At 35.2% G+C, this 19,250-nt stretch overlaps 1 pseudogene; it reads left to right on the forward strand.

Annotated features, from left to right (window-relative positions):
- The first annotated feature begins 894 nt into the window (after positions 1–894).
- On the forward strand, positions 895–18,855 carry LOC149200422 (transcriptional corepressor LEUNIG-like; annotated as a pseudogene).
- Positions 18,856–19,250: the final 395 nt, after the last annotated feature.

Genomic DNA, 19,250 nt, shown 5'->3' on the forward strand with positions numbered 1-19,250 from the left:
CTTTTCCTTTCCCTTTGCCTTCAGAATGGCCATCTAGAAGAGATTCCTCTGTTCCTTTGTCTTGTTTGGAGGTTGAAGAATCTTCACTTCGACCTTTCTTAAATTCTCGATACATCTCTTCTACCATGGCTCTCATGGTCATGAAACTATCCATGAACTAAGAGTCTGATTCCAAGGGATTTTCTTCTGCCATTTTCCTCCTAGGATAGACTCTTCCTATTTCTGGGTTAGCTTCAACCAATTCTCCTTCTCCTAATTTGAGCTTTGACCTAGTTATCATTCACCAATCCAGCACAAGCTTGTCTAACCTTAGCAACCTAAAGCTCTGATACCACTTGATCTAAAAATGAGATCTTAACAATTAATAAGGTATTACAAACTCATGTGCATGGATTTGCCTATGTTATTTTATGCAATGGATCGATAAGATTGTGAAATACACAAACAATGAAGCAGTAAAGAAGCATAATAGACAACACACATAAACACAACAAATTTAATAAGGAGTTCACCCAATACTCCTGGGCTACATCTCCTAGTCCAGCCTTCAGTGGTGACCTCTCTATTATGTCTTCAAACAGAGTTTTACAACAGTATGAGCTCAATTTGAGACTCAACACACAACATATACAACAGCAAGAGTTTGCTTGAACCTCTCAAGCCTCTCTGAGTACACAAACTCTCTCAATCACTCTCTGTCTTTGTCTTTGCTCTCTGTCTTGGCACTGCCTGCTTCTGTCTTCTGTTTTCTATGGCTTTAAAGCCAATTTGCTCTACCTGTTCATTTCCACTTCTCGACTTTCTATCTCCCGACCTCTGTCTGCTCGAATCCCTCTTCTAGCATTAAATAATCATTGCACAATGCATTAAGGGGAGGTGACCACCTAATCTGCAATGGGTGAGTGCATCGGGCCTTTGAAATCCCTGAAACGACCGCTTTCTGTTAACACAGGTAAATGCATTCAAAACTGTGAAATTCTGCCAAAATCATTGTTCATCTGGACTTCAAACCTTCAGAATTGCACCCTATTCTCTTATCGGGTCCACCTATAAGTCACTATCGCATGTCGCAATGCTTGTTCCTTTTCATTTTGGAAATACATTAAAATTGTGAAAATACCGCAAAAATGGCTTATGACGGATTTCAAATATTATGTATTTTCACTCCCAAACCCCTTCGGATCCGGGTTTTATCACATAGGCATTATTTCTTTGTAATTCATTAAATAACGAAATATGCGAAAATAAATTAAAAAATGCCTTTCAGCGGATCTCAAATCTTATGCAATAATGTTTATATAGCCATTGGGTCCGACTAATCGCAGCGCACATATACATGTGTATAATCCCCGCTCCATTGTGTTTCTCCGATTGCGATATCGCGATGTGATTTATCGCAATCGCATATCGCGATAACCCTGGGCCGTTGTAAGTTCTCTTGTAATCTCCGATAGTGATTCTGCGATGCAACGTGGGTCGTCGATCAGTGCGCTTGATCGACGGTCCTCGTTGAATCCGCCGATCACCATCGCAAGTTTTAAGCGGTGCGCTCCAATTTCCTCCGTCTGTCACTGCCGATTTGTGATTTGCCAACCAGATCTGGACTGTTGATCGGCCAGATCTGACGGCTACTGTGAAAAATTGCCGATAACCCATTTTTTCACTATTTCTTCATAATTTTGGCTGTCGATAGTGTTTTCCGTTGTTTTTGAAGGTTCCTCTCATGCGATTTTTTTGGGTTTTTAAACTATTTTAAGAAGATTTCAAGACTTAGAGAGTATTCTAGGATCCATTTGGATCATTGAATGTCAGGGGAGTTAGGCTTCCATTTTCTTGTGCTTGTGATTTGATGATATGGTCATGTCCTCTAAGTATCGTTGACTCATCAGAGGGTACCATTTGTTATGTGTTGGCCCCTTTACAAGTATTGCTAATTGCCTCCTCACACATCTTTGGTAGCCAGCATTATCTTTTGTTCTAGATCAACCTCTATTGTAAGTTGTAACTCTAAGAACCAGTGCTAATGCCACCCTCCATAGAGCTTGGCATTCTCTCTTTTTTCTTGCATTTATACTTTCTAGGACTTTCACCTTATTTTATATGTTCTATTGGCTAGATATTTGGGTTTTTAGGTAGACACTTAGTTATTCAATTCTGTCTCTTTATCTGCTTTGAGTATTGTTCTAGGAATTGCTTTAATGCTACCACATTGTATTTATACTAGATGTATAGTACCCCTTAGGGAAAATTTTCTCTTAGGGTTAATAAGAGCACATGATAAGATTTGTATTCTAACTAGTATCATAATGTTCTTTCAATTTTTGCAAATAGAGACAATATTGAACACAATAAACAGTGTAACCAGCTTAAATTCCACCAACCTTTCATATGCATGAAACCAATACAACAATACATAATGGGTTATAAACCCATAGTCCTTCCAAATTTCACACTACAGTTTTAGATACACAACAACTACTAATGCATCAACAAACCATATTATAATAATACTTTTAGTCTGACCTTAAACCTCAAGAATAAGCCATATTGCATTGCCTCTTTGTTGCCACAATCCAATGGTTGCCACAGAATACCCTTGTGGCCTAGATAAAGCCCTAGTCGACATATTTCCTTAGAAAATGTGAGTTGATGCTTCAACAATCCTTGAAATAGCCTATGCTTCCCTAAATAGTCCTTCACTACCCCAAACTAGATCTCAGGAGGGTTTGCTGCCACAGTTTCCATCTCAAATAGACCCACTGACTTCAATAGAATTTCAAGATTGATGCATTGATGTTATGTATCAACTGTTGTGATAAAGAACCCTTATGGGGTAGTCTGCAACGGTCAACCTCAGTAAGGTTTAAGCAAGCCCTTATTGTCACAAAGGGTTCCTTTGGATATTTGTTTTCCAAATTCTATCTTCCTATGCTAGCATTTGAAAATGGGATGTTGCCTCAGATTTGGTCTCATGGCTATTTTACTACCCCAAAGATTTACCCTTTAAACAATTTCGTTTGCCACGAAATGACACTTCAAGGTGGGCCACATGTCTCGGATAGGGTTTCAAGGTTGTTTACTGCCATAACTCACTTGCATACCCTTTCAATCCTTGGAAATGCTTTGAATAGGCCTATGTTGTCAAATATTAGCCCTTTGCAGCCCAAAAAAGGTCAGATAATTTGTTGTTGTCTAGATCCTTCAGAACTTGTGCCCTCACATCGTCTACTGCAATAAGTTGTTTTTTTTTAACTCGGGGTCACTTTTTTGCAACCTATGAAGCTCAGCCTTAAAATTCTTTAAAATTCTTGCGCTTTCCAATCAAATATTCCTCTAAACATGGTAACTACCTCTATTGGGTCCCTATAATACTAGTGATTACCCCATTACTATTGTAGTTGTATCCCTTATTAATATTGTTGTGCCCTATTATCCCCATATTGCTATTACTGTGCCCCATAGAATCCCTCTATTATTATTTTTGTGGCTTTATATTATTATTGTTAGGTCGGTTGGGTTATATTGTGACTCCTTAGACTCCTATATATAGAAAGGAGGTTTTGTCATTTGAATCATCGAAGAATTTCTCATTTGTGTAATGTAAAGGAGGTTTCCCCCTTGAAGAGGCTGAATTCTAAGGCGTTGATCTCTCTTTTCTATCTTTTTGTGAGCTGGTTTCATAACATTTGGTATCAGAGCTTTGGATTCTAGGCTTTCGCTGCTCCAAATAGGTCATCGTGGCATTTTCGCTATAACTTTTTTTATGCAACGTTTCAGAAGCTAAAAAAAAACCCATTTGAGAAGAAATCGCTCTGAATATTTTCTCCAAATTTCAAAGCTTTTTGCACTATATTTGCGAAGATATGATCTGAGGAAGTTGGTCTTTTTGCAGACTCCTGAATTACATTCCAAATAGGTGACCTGGGGAAAATCATCATAACTTTCTCCCTGAGCATCAGATTGAAATTTCGTAAGAAGGTACAGAAAGAGGACGGAATGTAGTTTCTTGTATATCTTTTTTAGATCCAAAGGTCAAAACAATGACTCGTGGCATGTCGTACAAGTTCGCTCTACTGAACTAGTCTATAATTAGGTCATCTTGGGATATTGTGCATAACTCTTCCTTGGAGAATCAAATTTGGATCAAACTGGTGGCATTGGAAAGAGGACACAAAGGGATACTATAGATGGCAATTTCAGAAATGGATGATCCGAAATTGCAGAGATACATCAGATTCAATATCAAGCTTCTACAAAGTGAAAAAAGGTGTGTGTTTTTTTTTTTTTTTTCATAAGCTTGGTTTGAAAAATTAGTTTTAATCGGTAATTGATGCCCCGAGGAAAGAAAATGCAAACACCTAGTAAGCAACCTGAAAGCTCTAGCATGACTCATGAAGAAGAGGAAGAAATGCAATATGATATATCAAAATTATGAGACCAAGTGCAACAAGTGTCACTTGCACAAAAAGAAACAGAATCTAAGATGGATGGTTTAAGGAAAGATGTAGAAGCTAAGATGGATGGTTTAAAGAAAGGTGTAGAAGCTAAGATGGATTTTTTAAAGAAAGGCGTAGAAGCTAATATGGATGGCATGGAAGCTAAGATGAATGGCATGGACGCTAAAATTGATGGCATGGATGATAAGATGGAAGAATTGAAGATAAATATGAATAAGTTGCTACAAGAAATGGTCACTAATGGTGAAAGGGTAGTAAAGGAAACTCATGATGAGAACAAAAGAAATGTTAATCATGATTCCATAGACTCTAATGTTGGATCGAAGACCCACCATATTCCAAAAATCGATATGAGGAAGTTTGATGGCAAGGATCCCGCAACATGGATATTACAAATGGAGCAATTTTTCGATCTCAATAATGTGCAAAACACACAAAAGGTACGTATTGCAACTTTATATTTGGAACCAAATCAGTTTTTATGGTATCAATGGCTTTGCTCTCGTAAACAAATTATCACTTGGGCAATTTTTATGGAAGAATTGATAGCACATTATGAGGATACAAAAAGCAACACTTTTTTTAGCCAATTGATAAGTCTCAAACAAAAGGGTTCAATAATGGAGCACATTGAGGAGTTCCAAAAATTGAACATAAGGGTAAAAAATATTCCAGAGGAGCATAGGATTGATGTGTTCATAGGGACTTTAAAGGATAATATCCAACATGATTTTCACCTTTGGGAACCTGATTCATTAGAGAAGGCATTCAGGTTAGAAAGAAAAATGGAAAGCAAAATTATGGAAACTAGGAAGCATACCACTCACAACTATAAATATGGAAGTGTTGTTGCCCCTAGTCTTCCACAACCTATAAGGTTGACACCACAACAATTGGAAGAAAAAAGAGCAAAAGGGCTTTGTTACAGTTGTGATAGCAAATACACTAAAGGTCATAAGTGTGCTGAGAAGAAATTATTCTACATAGATTGTGAAGAGGAAGAAGAAAAGGAGCAAGAAAGGTCGAAAGAAGAGGATATACTCCAAGAACAAAGCCTAGATAAAGAAGAAATGAATCCGACCATATCTTGTAATGCATTGGCGGGAATTACCACTCCTCAAACCATCAAGATAGAAGGACAAATCAAGAAGAAAAAGGTAATAGTGTTGATTGATTCAGGAAGTACCCACAATTTTATTCATTGTAAGGTAGCAAAAGAATTGAATTGCTTCTTATATCCAGCACCAGAGTGTCAAGTGATGGTTGCAAATGGAGGAACAATAAATTGCTCTAGAAAGTGCCATAATATCAAGCTATCCATGGGAGAATATGTATTGACTAGCCCAATGCTTTCCATTCCAATGGGAGGTGTTGATGTTGTACTAGGAGTCCAATGGCTACAATCCTTGGGTACAATAGCTTTTAATTTTCTAGAACTTTTCATGAAATTTTCTGTGGAAGGAAAGGAAGTTGAATTAAGGGGTATTGCGGGGAAACCGGGAAAGATAATCAGCTCTAACGGTATGACAAAGCTTCTAAAAAAGGAACAAAGAGGTGTAATTGCACAATTATGTTCGCTAGATGTTTCCACATTGGAATCATCTATATCTCCAGATCTCCAAAAAGTCTTGGACAATCATTCCAAGGTATTTGAGACTCCCAAAGGTCTCCCACCTATTTTTGATCATGATCATGCTATTCATCTGATTCCAGGAAGTGTTCCTCCAAACATCGGGCCGTACAGATATTCCTATGCCCAAAAGAGTGAAATTGAACGTATGCTTGCAGAAATGCTAGAGGCTGGTATAATTCAACCGAGTCAAAGTTCTTTCTCTGCTCCAGTAGTATTGGTGCACAAGAAGGATGGATCATGGCGCATGTGTCCGGATTATAGGGAGCTCAACAAGCTCACTATTAAAGATAAGTTTCCCATTCCTGTCATTGATGAATTACTGGATGAATTGCATGGATCAATTTACTTCACCAAGTTGGATCTTCGTTCAGGATATCATCAAATCAGAATGAAGACTGAAGACATTCCGAAAACAGCATTTAGAACTCATGAGGGTCATTATGAATTTTTGGTCATGCCTTTTGGCCTTACCAATGCACCTTCAACGTTTCAAGGTTTAATGAATTTCATTTTCAAACCATTCCTTAGAAAATTTGTGTTAGTATTTTTTGATGATATACTAATCTACAGCAAGTCTTGGAAGGATCATGTTGAACATGTTGACAAGGTGCTACAACTATTGGAGGAGAAACAATTATATGCAAAAATATCCAAATGTTTCTTTGGAGTACAAGAGGTGGAATATCTGGGTCATATTGTATCTCATGAAGGAGTTAAGGTAGACCCTAGCAAAATTAAATCCATTAAGGAATGGAAAATCCCCACATCCATAAAGCATCTGCGAGGATTTCTCGGGTTGACAGGGTATTATCGCAAGTTTGTTAAGAATTATGGGAGAATAGCAACACCTCTAACAACATTATTGAAGAAATATGCATTTTCATGGACTCCAGAAGCAACAAAGGCCTTCGAAAATCTTAAAGAGGCAATGTGCCAAGCACCGGTCTTAGCTACACCAGACTTCACAAAAACCTTTATTGTGGAATGTGATGCTTCAAGAAATGGAATTGGTGCTGTTTTAATGCAAGATAAAAGACCCATTTCTTTTGAAAGTCGTCCAATCAAGGGAAAGTTTTTACACAAAGCTATTTATGAGAAGGAAATGTTGGCAATACTCCATGCACTTAAGAAATAGCGACCCTACCTAATGGGAATACACTTCAAGGTAAAAACGGATCATGATAGCCTTAAATACTTTTTAGAACAAAGATTATCCTCTGAAGAGCAACAAAAGTGGGTCACAAAGATGTTGGGTTATGACTTTGAAATCATCTACAAAAAAGGGAAGCAAAATGTGGTGGCAGATGCACTCTCAAGAAAGGATGAGGATGTGGAAGCATTGTTGTGCGCCATTTCTATTATCCAACCAGATTGGATAAATGAAGCAAGGGAGGAATGAAAGAATGACGAAGAAGTGTGGGCACTTATTCGAAAGTTACAACAAGACTCCAGTACATCTGATACATTTAGCTGGAAAAATGATTCGTTATGGTGTAAAGATTGCTTATACCTCTGTAAGAATTCCCAGCTAAAGCAAAAGATTCTTATGGAATTGCACACTTCTCCCTTAGGAGGGCACTCAAGATTTTTAAAAACTTACCACAGGGTTAAGAAGGAATTTTTTTGGTAGGGCCTTAAATCAGATATTCAAAAGTTTGTGGCAGAATGTTTGGTTTGCCAACAAAATAAAGTTGAAACAATTAAGACACCAGGTCTATTACAACCTTTATCCATTCCAAGCCAACATTGGGAGGAGGTTTCAATGGATTTTATCACAGGTTTACCCAAGTTTGAGGGAAAGAGTGTCATCATGGTGGTAGTTGACAGACTTACCAAGTATGCACACTTTTGTGCATTATCACATCCATTTAAAGCTAGTACAGTTTCTACTGCATTTATGGAAACAATTCAAACGCTACATGGAAACCCAAAGATTATTGTAAGTGACAGAGATCCCATTTTCACTGGAAATTTTTGGACAGAATTATTTTCTTGTCTTGGTACTTAGTTAGCCCATAGCTCATCTTATCATCTTCAATCTGATGGGAAAACTGAGATAGTAAACAAATGTTTGGAAGGATATCTTCGTTGCTTTGTATCTGATAAATAGACACAATGGGTCAAATGGTTGCCTCTAGTTGAATGGTGGTATAACACTTCCTTCCATACAACAACAAAAATGACCCCATTTATGGCACTTTATGGATATCAGCCACCATCCATCACATCATATTTAAGAGAAAATTCTAAGGTTCAAGCAGTGGAACATCACATCGAACATCAACAGCATGTCCTCCAACTCTTAAAGGATAACCTCGTGTTGGCACAGAATAGAATGAAACAACAGGCAGATCAACATCGCAGCGAAAGAAGTTTTGATGTAGGTGATAGGGTATTCCTACGGCTACAACCATATAAGCAAATGTCTCTCAAGCAAGCTAAGAAGGATAATAAATTATCACCAAAGTATTATGGTCTGTACAAGGTGTTTCAAAAGATTGGTACTATGGCATACAAATTGGAGCTTCCTGCAGCTTCTCGATTGCACCCAGTTTTCCATGTTTCATGTTTAAAGAAGGTTATAGGTGACAAGCTCCCAGTTCAAACAATATTGCTAGAACTTGACGAGGAAGGAAAAATTATATTAGAACCAGAAGCAGTCGCAGAAACAAGAACTCGACAGTTACGAAATCGATCAATTTCAGAGTATCTTATCAAGTGGAAGAACTTATCCGCTGAATATTTCACATGGGAGGATGAGAATTTTATACAGAAGCATCCAGAACTACTGAAGCGTTGAGGACAACACTTTTTTGAAGGAGAGGGGCATGTTGGGTCCTTATAATACTAGTGATTACCCCATTACTATTGTAGTTGTATCCCTATTAATATTGTTGTGCCCCTATTGTCCCCATATTGTTATTATTGTACCCCATAGAATCCCTCTATTATTATTTTTGTGGCTTTATATTATTATTGTTAGGTCGGTTGGGTTATATTGTGACTCCTTAGACTCCTATATATAGAAAGGAGGTTTTGTCATTTGAATCATCGAAGAATTTCTCATTTGTGTAATGTAAAGGAGGTTTCCCCCCCGAAGAGGCTGAATTCTAATGCGTTGATCTCTCTTTTCTATCTTTTTGTGAGCTGGTTTCATAACAGCCTCTTTGACTTATTCAAATGATGTTGTAGGGCCTATTTCATCCCTATTTATGATCATAGTCTCTTCTGCATGATCATGTTGGGGTGGACCATTTTTTTTCACATGGCACAACTACTCCCTTTGTTTGAGAAACATTGGGTTGAACAGTAACTAGCTCAATTCTATTCTACTTCGCCACTCTTTGTTTCATTCAGGGGTGTGAATGGCTTAGCACTACCCATTCAACAATTTTGCACCTCAGTAACAATCTCTTCAATTTTAAGTTGTCTAGTGGCACCTATAACTATAATATTGTATGTGACATTTTCAACTCCATCAGATGAATTGGGGATAGAACAAGGATCAGTATCCGTATTCTGAGATCCACTAATCATTACCTCCTTCAAAGATACATTTTCAAACTCTTTGCTTGCATATGATGCAAATAAAAAGATTTTTTCTTATACTTCCAAAGTTTTCCCTTTTTTCTTATACTTCCAAAGTTTTCCCTTCTAATGATGAAGAAGCATTGGACAGTAGGCACTAATGGCAACCCAGCATCTATTTCATTTATGTTTCTTTCTTGATAAGGTAAAGAAGAAGAAGAAGGTATAGTGGTCACAGCCCCTTCCATATCCTTTTCTAACGAAAATATTTCATGTTTAGTTGAAGGAATATGACTCATGTCTTGAATGCAAGAGAATTCAGACATCTTATATAACCCATTATCAAGATAGATTGAGTGTTCTACCAAATCACCCTATGGAATGTTTTACAACTCTTTTGGTTAATATTGGATTGGGCCAGAGTCTTCGACAAAAATCCCCCAAGTTGATTTCTAATGATAGGCATCAACTCCTTGCTATTGGGATCTGTAGGGATCAGACTAGAAGACAGGCATGTGATTGCTTGTACAAAGGTTTTGGCACCTACCTATTCAATTTTGGCCTCCCTTGCTTGATTTATGCAGGCACTCTGCGTACTCCTTTCCCAATAGGGAAACTTATTTTGAAATTGGATAATACAAAAGTATATTGTATGTCCTCAAGGAAGGCTTACAATTAGATGTCTTGTGCAATATTCTTGTACACATTTAAGGCTTGATTAATTTCATAGAAGGAATCAGTTGTCTTGCTCTGTTTACTATATATTTTTATCATATCTATAAGTTTTGTTAATCCTCCATATCATGAAGAAAACTTGTGCTTGGCAACATCCATTCTCCTCCATAGGCAATCAGGCTTTCTATTATGATATACTTTAGATTGTGGGTAAGATTGGTCACCCACAAGGGATATATGAACCTTACTTTTGACCTCAATCCAACCACATCCTAGTTGTTCATTTTTCGCTTTAATGTCATCCGTCACATTTCTTGCATTTCAAACCTCAACCCATATAACAATTGCAATATACATGTTGAATAGAACAATATATGTTGTGAAAACTTAAGGTTCCAACTCAAACGTGTATTCTGCACTCAATTTGCTCCCCATCGACATGGTCCCTACAAGCAACAAATAGGGATGCCAACGTAACCATGTAAGGTCCAAAGGGCATGACTTAAATGAATTCCTCTACCTCATATAGATTCTTTGTATGAAAATATGAGCAAGGTAATCTGTCTTGGGTGTGATGAAAAGATCTCTACTCCTAGAATTAATATGGTGGTAACCTTCATCCACTAGGACCAAAATGATTACATGTAAAGGGAACACCTATCATGGTGATTTGGTTAGGCTGGAAGCTTTCTATTCCCATTTCCTGAAGTAGTTAACGGGCATCATTTCCCTTACCATTCCGAGAAAAACCAAAGATATTTTTTGTGCCTTCTTGTAGTAGTTATTATACCTATCTCGTAAATTCCAAAGGGCACAAAATGAGAGTTCCTTCATTGAAGGACAACAAGTAATGTTGAAAAAGAAAACCTCTTCCTTTTCCTTTTTCATTACACCTTCAAGTGCGAGGATGCTCCATACTTTAATGGTATCATATTATAGCTTGGAAAAGGCATGTAAATCAGGTATAAGTAGCGTTCTCTAACATATCATGAGTGTACATACAGGGCATGGGGTAATTGGTTTTGATGTCCTATTAAGTTAGTTTCATACTTGGAAAGGCTTTAAAGCTTATCATATTACATATTAGAGTTGTAAAGCTTACCATATTAGATAGTTATGCATGTTATCGTTGTTGTCTATCATTTGTTGTTGGGAAGGATATTTTATCAGATAATTTTGTATTAAGAAACCTCAAGTCATTGATCCCAAATGGAATAGTGTCAAAGATTGGGGAACCTCTTCATTTCCAAATAGATTATGGAATAAATTACCCACCTGCGGATAAGGTTTTTTTTTATGTATACATATCCATTTCTATTAAGAAAGGAAATTTTCAAGAGGGTATAACTGCTGAAGGAAATGCTGAAGAAGGGCCATTGTTTCTAACTTTCTAATGACTTCTCGATTGTGTAGAAAAATTACAAAAAAAAGAGTGAAATTTGCAAACCCCATCCTCGTAACAGTAAATTGGGAATTAGATTAGCATGGTGACCATCTCCAGTTCTCGGAGTAGATAAGGGAGTGTGTTACAACAATCCTCATCAGCAGTAGGATGACAGTGCAGCTACACTTATAATTGATAGAAGCCTGTCAAACTCATTTCGTGGAAATGATCAAGTATACAATATGATGGGGCCAAGTTGTGGTGCCAACAGTACCGGTCCAGGAAAGGTAATCATGTGGAAGTATAAGAAGCTCAAGAATATTTAGTTGGGTTGCATATGTTTTTTATGGTGTAGAGATGTACTAGTACATAAGATATATTTCCATGGTCAATGATAATAGTTTTTATGTTGTTTTGAGTTAGATGAATGGAATTTACTCCAAAATGTCAAAGCCACAAGTTTTCATATTTTCCATTTGAAATGGGGCTTACCTTTGTCGTGTTGTACTGGTCTTGAAAGGATGCCTCCAAGACTCAAACTGCAAGAACAAGGAAACAACCTGGTTCCTCTTCCGGTCTTGCAATTGGTTCTAAAACAATGAATAATGGTGGCCCTTCCCCAAGCTCTGCACTCTCAACACCATCTACGTAGACACTTGGTGATGTGTTGTCTATGGCAGGTGCATTTTAGCACAATGCTAACTCATCAAAGCCTCTACTTATGTATGGATCAGATGGGATGCTTTCTTCCCCATCTAACCAGTTGGTAAGGATATTAAAATTTATTTACAGTTCTGTAAATAATTTTACTAAGCTTAAATTGAAACTTCTTTAGCAGGTTTCCTAGTAAAGTATTCTAAAAAATGTTGTGTACAGTCTCATGAGCACTCTATTTTGGCAGTATGATGATAAATAACTTTAACTGCAGGTTGATATGGATCGCTTTTGGGAGGATGGAATCTAGATTATTGGATGACAATCTGGAGTCATTTTTACATGATGATACAGATCTAGGAGATCTAGATGGGGGATGAATGGATGTCACTAAAGGTATGAGAAATAGGTCCAAGCTAGAGCTGTACAAGTAGGGAGATTACTAAATCACTATAAATGTTGCATCAAGCAAGAAATAGAGAGACCATTTGTAAATATTCTATCATTATTTGAGGTTCTCATGATATTTGTTGGCATCCTTTAGATTAAATATAATTTTATAAATACCAATCATGTCAACACAAACACATTTTTTTAACTTAAAGGGTTTTCCTTTAGTGAGTTTGGTTGCCTTCGAGCTAGTACGAGTAAAGTTGTATGATGCCACTTCTTTTCTAATGGTAAATTGTTATTCAGTGATGGACATGAGAAGAAGGTAAGGAATGGTTTCCATCTGTGTCCGACATTCACAATTCAATTTGTATAAGGATTGGAATGGTGACTAAGTTATTATGAAATATTATGTGTGAATGTAGGCAATGTTGTGGAATATGGAGACACCGAGAGTTGAAAGTACCCTTGAAGAGCATAACTTTTTAATTATTGATGTGTGTTTTAGTTCCAACTCAGCTCGCTTGCCTACATCGTCATTCAATAAAATAGTCACGTTTTGGGATACAAATAATGTCAGTATGAAATTCATTTCCCCTTTTCTGTTTTTGATATGGATATTAACTTATAGTTCATCAATGTCATTATGCAATTTATTTCCCCTTTTCTGCTTCTGATATGGATATTAACTTATAATTCATCAATCATGTGTTCAGAAGCAAATGTTTCCAAACAAAGATAAATGGGTCAATATTGTTCTTCTAAATGATATATGCCCTAGATTATTATTTATTTCTGAAGAAAAAGATCAATCTTGAAAAAATTCACATGTTTGATCTTTGTACGTGTGTCGCTGGGGACCTATCTATTTTTTGTTACTGTATATATTATAAACTTTCGTACATGCATGGGAAACATTGAACAAGGAAGACAATAAAATAATAGATTCCATATAGTCAACTTCTTTAGCTTCCAACATAAGTCATCATGAATAGAGAGAGATACTAACAAGAAAAATTCATGAAATCGCTTTTGATAGCACATTTTCTATTCCATTCATGTGTTTTTCCTTTTTTCAAGTATTGTTTGACCTTTAAAAATTAAGAGATGGTTCAATTATCCCCTCTCAAATAATTCCCATTAAGGGACATGCAAAATAGGTTTGCTTCATATCTTAGCAGCACATTTGATATATTGTTGCATCTTTCTAATGATGAAGGGCCTTGCATGACAGATTTTCTTGAGATCTTAGTGGCGTATTTGATATATTGTTGCATCTTTTTAATATTGTTATCCTTTTAAAGTTTGAAGACGAACAATTCATCCTCTCGCAAAATGATGCTTGGTTATTTCATTTTCTCTTGTATTTTTGTGACATAATGGGCTTAGAATTTTGTTTTCCTCTAGATATTAGCATTGCTTGTGTTGTAAATTCAAGAAAAAAAAATCATTCAATATGAAAATACATTTCCTGCTTGATTAACCATTTCATAAATACTAACCTTGGTTTAAATAAATTCTAAGTAGACTAGTTTCTAGATGATAACCATGTAGCACCTGTTGTTGCTTTCATTGATTGGGTTGCTAATTTGGTACCTTCTTGGCACATGCAAGCATTTGAATTGTATTTTATTTTAATTTTTGATAATATATTTGGGTGGATGATGGCCATTATAAGTTGATTACATCCAAGCATTTACCCAATGGGCATTCTCTCTTAAAGAGTGGTTGCTCCCAAATCTTGTATTAGACAAGTCAAATCATTCTAACACATTGTTATTTGTTAACTCCAAGCTATTCATTGAGAACATTTACTGGTCATTTACGAACTGTTATGTCTCTTTTTTTCCACCCAAACAATAATTTTCTCAGCCCTTGTGATGGAGAAAATGAAATGAGTTATTGTAGTGTTAATTAGGGCATTTGCACAAGAACATTTAAGGTAGGCAATTTATACAGTATACGTTTTTTAGCTCTGTGTAATTAATAGCGATGAATGCACTATGCTATATTAGATGTTGTACACATTAAATTATGCATGACTTATTATTGATTTCACTTACTTCACAGGGTGGTATGAGTCAAGTGCGATTTCAAATAGGAGATGGCATATTTCTTGCAGCCACTACAGAAAATGTTGTACCGATTTTTTATGTTGAGACTGAGCACTATTTGCATACTTTACAGGTATGTTTGTGTTATCATGCATTCACATTTAGTCTTATGTTATGCACACTAAACTTCTAAGTAATATTGGATGAATATTATGAGTTTGTTGATTCTCTTAGTTTTTCTTAAATTGGTTTACTTAAGGTATCTGTAGTTTCCACATGTGATGCTTATATCTTCTAATTTTTTAAATGTATTGTGGAAATATCTTCAGTGGCTGTAAATGTTTATCAGATTAGGATTGGAAATTATTAGTATCTTTAATATATTTATTATTTCATAGGCATACAAATCTCGTGCACTCAGGTTGTTGGGATACAAGTGGAGAATATTTCGTGGCTATAGTATGGTCTTTTCGTTCTAGAAATCAAGGTGAACATGTACATGAACTAAGCTTTAATGGAAATAAATTCCATTCAATGTTCTTTCATCCAAGCTATCCAAAACTTTTGGTATTTGGATGTCAAGTATTGTTTTACCTTTAAAAATTAAGAGATGGTTCAATTATCCCCTCTTAAATAATGCCCGTTAAGGGACTTGCAAATTAGGTTGGCTTCAGATCTTAGCAGCACATTTGATATATTGTTGCATCTATTTAATGATCAATGGCCTTGCATGATAGGTTTGCTTGATATCTTAGGAGCATATTTGATATATTGTTGCAGCTTTCAAATACTGGTGTCCTCTTAAGACTAACAATTCATCCTCTCACAAAATGATGCTTGGATTTTTCATTTTCTCTTGTATTTTTGTGACATAATGGGTTTATAATTTTGTTTACCTTCGGATCTTTGCATTTATTTTGTTATAAATTCAACCAAAATCTTCCATTCAATTTGAAAATACATTCCTTGCTTGATTAACCATTTCAGAAATACTAAACTTGGTTTAAATAAATTCTAAGTACTCTAGTTTCTAGATGATAGCCATCTAGCACCTGTTGTTGCTTTCATTTATTAGGTTGCTTTGGTACCTTATTGGCACATGCAAGCATTCGAAATTCATTTTATTTTAATTTTTGATAATAAATTTGGGTGGATCTGGATGGCCATTATAAGTTGATGTCATCCAAGAATTTACTCAATGGGCATTCTCTCTTAAAGAGCGGTTGCTCCCAAATCTTGTATTAGACAAGTCAAATCATTCTAACATTTCTTATTTTTTACAGCCAAGCTATTCATTGAGAATGTTTACTAGTCATTTAGGAACTTTTGTCTCTTAATTTCCATCCAAACAATGATATCCTCTGCTCTTGTGATGGATAAAATGAAATGTGTTATTGTAGTGTTAATTAGGTCATTTGCACACGAACATTTAAGGTGGACAATTTATAATGTATATGTTTTTTAGCTCTATGTAATTAATCATGATGAATGCACTATGCTAGTTGAGATGTTGTACACATTAAATTCTAAGAGAATTATTCTTGATTTCAATTACTTCATAGGGTGGTATGGGTCAAGTGCAATTTCAAACAGGAGTTGGTAGACTTCTTGCAGCCATTGCAGAAAATCTTATATCAATTTTTGATGTTGAGACTGAGCATAATTTGATTTTTTTTATAGGTATGTTTTGTGTTATCATGCATTCACATTCAGTCTTTTGTTATGCACACTAAACTTCTAAGTAATATTGGATGAAGATTCTGAGATTGTTGATTAAATTGGTTTACATAAGGAATTTGAGGTTTCCACATGTGATGCATGTATCTTCTATTTTTTTAAATATGTTATGGAAATATCTTCAGTGGTTGTAAACATTGATCAGATTAAGATAAAGAAAGGGTTGGAAATGATTAGTATATTTAATATATTTATTATTTCAGAGGCATACAAAACATGTGCACTCAGTTTGTTGGGACACAAGTGGAGAATGTTTTGTGGTTGTAAGTGAGTATTCTGTTCGGGTATGGCCTTTTCGTTTTGGAAAAGAAGGTGAATGTGTGCATGAACTAAGTTGTAGTGGAAATAAATTCCATTCATGTGTCTTTCATCCAAGCTATCCAAAAATTTTGGTAATTGGATGTCAAGTATTGTTTTACCCTTAAAATTAAAAGATGGTTCAATTATCCCCTCTCAAATAATGCCCCTTAAGAGACTTGAAAGATACATTTTCTTTAGGTCTTAGCAACACATTTGATATATTGTTGCATCTTTATAATGATCACGGGCCTTGCATGATAGGTTTTCTTAAGATCTTAGCGACACATTTGATATATTGTTGCAATTTTATAATATTGTTGTCCTCTTAAACTTTGAATACTAACAATTCATCCTCTCATTAAATGATGCCTAGATTTCTCATTTTCTCTTGCATTTTTGTGGCATAATGGGCTTAGAATTTCTTTTTCCTCCAGACCTTAACATTGCTTCTGTTATAAATTCAATAAAAATATTTCGTTCAATATGAAAATACATTTATTGCTTGATTTACGATTTCAGAAATACTAACCTTGGTTTAATAAATTCTAAGTACACTAGTTTCTAGATTATACCCATCTAGCACCTGTTGTTGCTTTCATTGGTTGGGATGCTTTGGTACCTTCTTGGCACATGCAAGCATTTGAATTTTATGTTATTTTAATCTTTGATAATAGATTTGGGTGTAGGATGTTCGTTATAAGTTGATTTCATCCAAGCATTTACTCAATGGGCATTCTCTCTTAAAGAGTGGTTGCTCCCAAATCTTGTATTAGACAGGTCAAATCATTCTAACATATTGTTATTTGTTACAACCAAACTATTCATTGAGAATGTTTACTGGTCATTTAGGAATTGTTATGTCTCTTGATTTCCATCCAAACAATGATCTACTCTACTCTTGTGATGGAGAAAATGAAATGTGTTATTATAGTGCTAATCAGGGCATTTTCACAAAAAAATTCAAGGTGGACAATTTATAAAGTATAAGCTTTTTAGATGTGTAATTAATTGTGATGAATTCACTATGCTAGATAAGATGTTATACACATTAAATTTTGAAAGACTTATTCTTGATTTAACTTACTTCACAGGGTGGTATGAGTCAAGTGTGATTTCAAACAGGAGTTGGCAGACTTCTTGCAGCCACTACAGAAAATGTTGTATCATTTTTTTATGTTGAGACTGAGCACAATTTGCATTCTTCACAAGTATGTTTTGTGTTATATTGCATTCATAGTTAGTTTTTTGTTATGCACACTAAACTTGTAAGTAATATTAGATGACGATTTTGAGTTTGTTGATTCTCTTAGTTTTGTTGAAATTGGTTTACTTAAGGTATATGCAGTTTCCACATGTGATACATGTATCTTCTAATTAAAAAAATAAAAAAATAATAAATAATAAAAAAATAATAAAAAATTGGAAATATCTTTAGTGGTTATAAACAGTTATCGGATTTAGATAAAGAAAGGCTTGGAAATGATTAGTATCTTTAATATATTTATTATTTCATAGGCATACAAGGCATGTGTACTCAGTTTGTTGGGATAGAAGTGGAGAATATTTTGCAAATGTAAGTGAGGATTTTGTTAGGGTATGGTCTTTTCATTCTGGAAAAGAATGTGAATGTGTACATGAACAAAGTTGTAGTGGAAATAAATTCCATTCATGTGTCTTTCATCCAAGCTATCCAAAACTTTTGGTAATTGGATGTTATCAAGTTAGTCACATTCAGTATTTGACTTCAAAACTATTATTTATTTAATATGGGTTTTTTTCTTTGTAAGAGTTGGTAACTTTTGGTAATTGGATGCTATCAGGTTAGTCATGTTCAGTATTTGACTTCGAAACTATTAGTTATTTAATATGAGATATTTCCTTATAAGAGTTGGCAATGATAGACGTTGTGATTGAGAAATGTGATTTGCTGATCTTTATTGTGTTTGATTGCAATCATTGGAGCTATGGAATATGGCAGAAAACAAGAGTATGACCCTTCTTGCACATGATACCCAAACAAGAATTGAAGAAAGAGGAGAATAATAACACTGGAGTGACAAATGCAAAGAGAGAGAGAAAAGAACTAGTCTAATGATACCCTTAAAGCCAATATCCCACATGAGACACAAGCGTAAAAATTGATAGTCATGCCTTTAGAGTTGGTGAATTCATTTGCAATGCCTTGACAACACAATGATAATGTTTTGAAGTGATGAAACAATATTTGATGTGTAAATTGTAGTCCAACCAATATTTAGTTGGAAACTCATATTGTAATACTTGACATTTCATATAATATAATCTATGTGGTTGAAGTTATTTATAGTTGTACTTGATATTATTTAGTATTGTAATTAACATATGTAATTTTTTGTTTTCATATTAGACGAACATCTACATTGTATGACATTTTTTTAATTTAGTCACAAAATAATACT

The sequence above is a fragment of the Pinus tabuliformis genome, chromosome 2_1, assembly GCF_031772625.1.
Source record: "Pinus tabuliformis cultivar Carrire ecotype Pingquan chromosome 2_1, CPIR1, whole genome shotgun sequence".
NCBI lineage: Eukaryota > Viridiplantae > Streptophyta > Pinopsida > Pinales > Pinaceae > Pinus > Pinus tabuliformis.